Here is a 7,507-nt window from a genome sequence, read left to right on the forward strand (position 1 = left end):
GACGTGCATCAAGGACAGAAGTCAAAGGACTCACTGGCGAGGTGTCCCGAGGCGCCGAGGTTTCTTTGTTAAGAACCGAGAGTGAGGGTGGCTAGTGTCCGCAAGTTCCCCCCAAATACTTTTCCCCTCCTTTCGTGTGTGGCGAGACTCCTCACTCTTTAACGGCATCGCCGGGTTGGCACGGTTAACGTCGTCTGCTTTAAGTCTGCTAGTCAAAGCGATGGCTGCTTTACCTTTCCTGCGTCTGTTGGAGATTCACCTTTTTTTTCACTGGCGAGAATGCGGCCTTCTAAAAAAAGGCAAAAGGGTGAAAAAACAATGAATCTCCGACAGACGCAGGAAACATAAAGCAGCCATCGCTTTCACTAGCAGACGTAAAGCAGACGACGTTAACTGCGCCAACCGCGCAGTTAAAGTTAATGAAGAAACTCGGCGCCTCGGGACACCTTGCCAGTGAGTCCTTTGACTTCAATCCTTGATGCGCGTCTGCTAGTTAGACAAATACAATGTACCGCTTGAGTTATTTCGTCTGCCCTCTCTGAAAGGCGAAGTCGAGCTCGCTCGTAAAGACCTGCACTTCCGAAAGTCGCAGAAAAGGTAAGACAGACGCTGGCTGTGTTCCATATCTTACCCAAATGAATCCGAGTTACTCTGGCGGGTCGTGTCACGTGACAACACGGAATGCATCTTTTATCCAGTTTTGTAAATATGGTATTGTTCATATTTTAATGGAGGTATCAACTGTACCGTTTTGGTAAATGCTGTTCCCTGCCATGGCCCAGCAGTATATATAAATAAATAATTAAATACCTGTATTACATCATTGGATTTTCTGAAACTTTTGCTCGTTTTTTGGCTTCTGAAGGCTTCATGTATTCGATAGAGCAGCAGCAGCCGCCCTTCCCCCATCGAAATTTGCAGATAACACGAGTTTTGAATAATAGAATGGTTGGAGCTAAAATTTTGGCATCTGGCTCACAGCTCTAGCCTTACATTTAGGTGGGGAATGAGCGCTCGGCGAAAAGTGAGAAGCATCCTCTAGAGGACACTCTGCAAGCGATTACAGGTTCGGTCCCAACTATCCGCGACGGGACTCTGACTACAGACTAATTCTTTCTTTCGATTTATATATTTCCCCCCGTGAGGGGGGTGGGCCGATCCTGGAGGCAGTGCAATACCAGGCCAACCCGTGGCATAGGTGAGGTAAACCTCAAGCACTACGCCGCGTTCCAAAAATAAGATTAATATCTTGGGTCCAAATAGGACCCGTATCAGATATTAAGCTGATAAGAACAGATACTACACTTTGATCTTAGCCAAAAGGCCGAGAAGCGATAACACCCAATTGTCCTTTAATTTCGAGTCTTTCTAGGCTTGAACTCCAAGAGCACAGACCCCCATGAGTGATGCACACCAACGAGCATGGCTTCCGCGGCGTCCAGAGTCCATACCAGATAGCTGGTCGCGGCTTCTTAGAGCTAAATAACCGTCTCCAATGTGAACTAAACTTGCAATTACCTAGTTAGATCGAAAATAGTCAAATTAGGCCGTAAACTAGGCACTGAGAAGAGGTACTAAAATCCTCGTCACCATCTCTCCAAATGTCAACTCATACAGTGTACTGCAAATCGTAGTAAACGATATACACTTAAAAGAAAAATAGTTCCACGCAATTTATAAACCGTTACAAAAATACCACTTACCAAACAATTGATGACACTAAAACCGGACCTCCACTAAGTCGTTCCGGTAAAGTTCGTCTGCTTCAATCACACATTAGGGTGGCTCGCGCTTGCTGACTGACAGTAAGCCAATGTCGGATACCAACAAACAACTGTTATTAAACCGCTTTCGCCTTGCAATGGCGGTGCGGAAGTATGAAAACCACAGCGAGAAAATAAGCAGTTATTTTTTAAGCAAACTCATCCCTCAAACTCGGTCTGCAACGTCTCCACAAACCAGCTGACAGTAGTGCACAAACGCGACACTGCCTAACATTTCAGGCGGCTTAGAAACGTCTTTAAAAGATATCACTCGCCAAAGAAGGAACACCGCAAAACTATTGACGACGTTTGAAAACGAAATCGCGACAAATTAACATAATCACGATCACCCAAGAAGAATCATGCAGCAGACATCGCCGAATTGAAGTAGTTTGGCTGGATTTGCGCGAGATGGCGACACCGCCGCTGAAGGTCTACAGTTTTACTGCGCGTCTACTAGACGTCGCTAGTACCCCGTTCACCTACTTTTTCAGATCAAACAAACACACCTACAAAAAAAAAAAAAAATTCTCGAAACTTTGACAAAGCCGTCAACAAGTACGTACTTTCGAATGTTAAGAACCTCTGAAGAACGAAACGGCCTCGTCGGATTGTCCGACAGAAAAGGCGCCGAAGGAGGCTGCAAAAGTAAACTTGTCGCAATTTTTGTGGTGCAGGCGAAGCTCTCGCTGAAAGGGGCTTGCGCGAGATGGCAACACAGCAACTAAAAGGCGAAAGTTCGCCTCGCGTCCACTGGATGTCGCTAGTGCCCCATTGAACTGCGATAACAAAGCCTGTCTTTTTGTTTTCTCGGCGTTTAAAGTTCCCAAACACGCTTTTACACGCAACAGACACTCTGAATTATTCTCAACGTCGCAAGCCTTTCAACGAGCAGTTACGACAATTAAAAATCTCCATCCAGCGGACAAAATTTAATCTCCAACCTAACGACCGGCAGAAAAAGGCGAGAAAAAGGATCGAAAGCTCCGCGCGGTTTTAGCACTGGCTACGAAAGCGCGCTCCCGCTTGAAGATTACAATGCAATTCAATGCAAAGCTGGACAAGAATGACGAAAATAATCCCTAGAGAAGCAGAACAAGAGGGACAAAGGACAAACGCAAATCTCCAAACACAGCTAGTTGACTGGTGCGCGACCAGTGAACTAGCTGTGCTGGAATAAAACGCACGAGACATTTAATTAAACACCACGCCACATGAAACGTAGCCAGCGACCGCAGCTAGCCAGTGGTTATGTTTCGAATATGATGGCCAGTGGTTATATTTCGAATATGGTGGCCACAGAAAACACAACTGAAGCACGTCCTACCACCACGATACCAAAGCCATCGCTAATAACGCCAAGACGCAGCAACAACAAACAAACAAAAAAAAAAAAGCTCCTATAATTTAGGTACTGGTTAGCGACAGCTACACGAAAAGAAGTTCTGAAATCGACTCACCTTAGCCCCACTCGACCGACCAACGAGGTTACATCACCCTTGACAAAACACGGCGAATGCGTTCCAGCGGCTATGGCACTTCAACCTGCTAACGAATTGAATGTAAGTGCGCGTGATCGACCGATGAACAAACAATCCGTGACCAACCATCGCGAAGCGTCAAAATCATCAAAATCGTACCCAAGCGGGACGTCCGCACTCCGAGTAGCACGCGGCACAGCGCAAAAGCCGGAACTGAAGATTTCGGCGCCCAAGAGCCCCAGGCCTGCAGCAACAAAAACCACGAGTCGACGAGGCAACACGAATCCTTCTCGCAAACGCGAAGTGTAGGGGAAAGGGCGTTTTAAAACGAGAGGGTATCCTCGTTGCTGCTTCGACCTTCGACAGCTTTTTAACGTCCTCTCCCCATTAAGGAAGAGTAGACGTGGCCTTGAATCATTCCAGTCCGTGAAGGCAACACTGGCGGCACAAGACTCACGGTCCATCGACGCATCGCAGTGGTGACAGCGGGCGCGGTGCAAGCAGCTCGTTTCCTCCCTGCACTTCGTTTCACCGTGCGATGGAGCGCAGCAGAGGCTAGGCGCCCATCGAGCGCTGGGCATCGGGTTGGCTCTGACACGACGGCCTGTGGGGTTCCCCGCGGTCCACCTTAAGATGACACGGTGCGCAGCGGGTGGGATCCGCCTTTGCCCAAACTCTCCTTCTGTTTGTCGTCGGCGAAGGAGGATTCGTTTCGCTGTCTGTGGAGGTGCCGGCGTCTTATCTCCATGCTGTTGTGTTGTTGCTTCCGAAACACTTGTTCCCGGCTGCTGTAGGCGATCGTTTTTCTTCTTTCTTTTTCTTTCCCCCAGGAAGTAGGCTTTCGTTTATGTGCTTTCTTTTTTTTCTTTTTTTTTTCTGCGTTTTTTTTTTTTTTACGGAAAGCTAACTGTGGCTGGGCGTGGGCCACGCGTGCCGTGCCATAGCCTCCTCTATACGGAGAAAGCCTGGCACATCGACGACGGAGCAATAGGGCGCGCGGCCGCAGGAAAAAGGAGAGGAGGAGCGCGCAGAAACGGTGACCAATATGGTAGCGCAGAGCAGAAAAGGCAGACCTAGACAGCGAGCACTTGGGTCATGAGCGGCCGCTCCCCGAACCACACTTGTTTTTGTGTTTTCGTCACCGTCGTTTTCGTACTCCGGGAGAAACGGGCGCGGCGATTCGAAAGGGCGCAGGGAGAAACGGGAAAGGGTGGACGTTGAGTTTCTCCTCTCCACGATAGCGACAAGAAAAGAGAGAGAAAAAGAAAAGATTGTTTCTGCGTTTGGCCGCTCGCTCTTTTGTGGCGCTAGCAGCAAAGGTTCTCTCCGCTCCCGTTTCTCCACCCCTCCTTTCCCATTTACGGCGACCGTCTTTTCACGCGACGCGCCAGGCTTTCTCCGTATAGAGGAGGCTATGGCCGTGCATAAAACTTTTTTTTTTCTTACGCTTTTTTTTTTTTTTTTTTAGACAAGGGCTGGCCGGTTTTGTTTGCCTAGGGTGTCTTCCTGTGCGCTCTAGTTTGCCCCGTTCTCCGAAGGGAACATCCACGAGCTGGGCTATGGATTTGTGAAAAATGTTTCGAGAGGACTTTGTACGCTGCAGATTCCAAACAAACTTGTGCACGTTAGTAAAAAAAAAAAAAATAATTTAGGATTTAGTGAATTGAATGTAAGTGCGCAAACAATTAAGCGTGACAAAAAAAAAAAAAAAAAACAGTGTGCGGGTATGTACACAGAAATATACAGCCCGCCAGCGGTGGCTAGACGCTGACGATTCGTTAATTGGAAATGCGTCGTTGGTTTGGGAGAAGGAAATAACTTTTCTATTTATCTATTTATTTGTTTATTCAGAATACGTCACATCGCCTTGCGAGGGAGGGGTATCACTTAGCACATGGTTAAAGAAAGAAGTAGCAGAAGTTGTAGCAATTATTTCCTCTGACAGCGATTTCGAGGTGCTCGTTGTGCATGGAAAGAAGGAGTGTTTAAACACATCCGTTCTACATTTATACTCTCGCACTTTTTTAGAGTGATCACGCCTTCCTGATGAGTAGTGCGCAGGCAGCATGTACTTAGAATTGTCAATGCCGAGATAACTATGAAAAATGCTGTAGTCAAATTTTAGCGGCATAGACCGCCTTCTCTGGAATAATGGAATTAAATCAAGTTCTATTTTTCGGTAAGTCACACTTGATCCCAAGTTGACAACCCCCAAGATTGACAACCCACATAATGGCCCCTAGCCGTATAGCTTACCTGCACAAACCGTATTAGTGCCTGTTTTACGGATTTTTTGCAACAAAATCTGTTTGAATTAAAAAAAAATCACCCGGTATATATCGCAGGCAGTGTTGTAGGCCTTACCGAAAAAAAATAACGAAATACGTTAAGGAGTGTCCAAACAGGACACTACAAAACGCACGACTCCGACAAATCGTGAAAGTTGAAGCGGGCGCGTCCGCTTCAATTTTCACGATTTGCCGGAGTCGTGCGTTTTGTAGTGTCCTGTTTGGACACCCCCTTACTCGTTAGTTGCACATAAAAGGAACGCGTTACGGACCTACGTTATCTGAAAATAAAAAGAACGCGTTACCGTCACCGATAAAAAGTAACGCACGTTCTATTTCCGTGACTTTTTTAAAATTATGAATAAACACGTTTTACTGGTTTGATGTTACAGGTGGACATAAGTGCCATATTCAAGAAAAATAATGTGCATGCTCAAACTGAACATAATGAATTTGTCATTTTTACCGTTTCACCTAAATATTTACCAGAAAGAACCCAAAGAAAAACAAAAAAAAACTCAACAATACTTGGCGCCTAAAAGCAGAAAAAAAATTCAACTGTAACATTTTCTTAAAGGGGCGGTGCAACAATTTTATGATTAAAAGAATTCGCATCTCGTCATTTTTACGTTGTTGATCGTGTCCCGGAGGATAGAGAAAACATCTCCGTCATTAAAGGGGTATTCACACGAGGGAGAAATCCCGGGGATTTCTCCCCGGCACGCGCATCCCACGACGAAAACGTCAGGCTTTGCGATGTGCAAAAGCCTCGCGTTTTCATCTCGTGATGCGCGCGTGCCGCGCGTGCCTCGTGTGAATACCCCTTAAAGGGATACTACAACGAAATTTCGGCGCTCATTTTTTGGTCCATATGTGTTCAAAAAAAGCAGCATCACATCGAACATGCCAATATCTTGTTAAAAAAGTCACGAAAAGAAATTTTAAAACGAATTAAACGATTAGCAAATAGCACCTGGTGGATGTCGCTAACGCCTCGCTTGTAATGCCCGTCTAGCAACCTTGACAGCTAGTGACGGAGGTTGTCTCGTCTCCGGTCACGACGAGAGAAGAGGGGCAGGAGGAACTCCCCTCTTCCCGAGAATGCCTTTTGTGTGTCGCAGAAGTCGCTATTGTCCCCCTACAAGATTACAGAAGATTAACCCGTCACTCAAAATTCGTAGAAAAGCAGCCGCTTCGGTGGCTGGAACGACTAGGCCATCCTCTCGACGTCAGCCTCGCCGTAGCTTTGCTCGTCTTGAGACGACCTACGTCACGATTGCGTTGGATGGCACGTGGTCTCCGCTGGGCCTTCTCCGAGCGCTTGACAGAGTGGGCCGTTACACCAACTCATGTTTACAAACAAACCGGAGCGCCCCTAGCGGACGCCACCGGCGCCGCGCATGCGCGGTGGGCAAGAAGCCCGCCGTCGCCCATAAACAAACCATTGCATTGCGTTGTTTTCGGGGTCGGTGGGAGTCCCCGTGCTCTTTTTCGCGTTGGAATTGTTGATGCTACGTCCTCCTAGTCCTCCTAACACTGCCTGACTACTTCAGCGGCTTCAGCAAAATTAACGAGGCAAAACTTTGCGTGAATAATGTGACTTGCGGCGGTACATTTCACGTGGACGCCGCGGAATGGGCGTTAAAGCCTGACTCCCACGATGAGATTCTGCTCGCTATTTTCAGTCGCGACGTCCCTCGGGCTGCAAACGCGTGTACCCTAGCTGAGATGGTGGACGTCGATACTGAAAACCGCAAGTAGAATCGGGCATTACAAATCGGTGATGGCCACTGGTAACAATGATCAACATCTTGTATCTACTGTTTACACTTAGCCTACTTACCCCAACCAACCTTCAAAAGTGTTTTGAGGCCTGCACTTAGTTCTTATCGCAATTACCGGGTCAACGTTTGGTTTACGGCCGCTGTTGTTTGAACGCGCTGACGACAAAAAGCAGACAAGTTTGAAAGAGCAG

The 7,507-nt window shown here is 47.2% G+C and overlaps 1 non-coding gene across 1 annotated transcript; it reads right to left on the reverse strand.

Moving 5' to 3' along the window:
- Positions 1–1,144: 1,144 nt before the first annotated feature.
- LOC115332889 lies at positions 1,145–1,336 on the reverse strand. The gene has a single exon (XR_005715710.1). It is a non-coding gene; the product is annotated as a U2 spliceosomal RNA (small nuclear RNA).
- Positions 1,337–7,507: the final 6,171 nt, after the last annotated feature.

The sequence above is a fragment of the Ixodes scapularis genome, unplaced genomic scaffold (assembly GCF_016920785.2).
Source record: "Ixodes scapularis isolate PalLabHiFi unplaced genomic scaffold, ASM1692078v2 PGA_scaffold1__304_contigs__length_218370807, whole genome shotgun sequence".
Lineage (NCBI taxonomy): Eukaryota > Metazoa > Arthropoda > Arachnida > Ixodida > Ixodidae > Ixodes > Ixodes scapularis.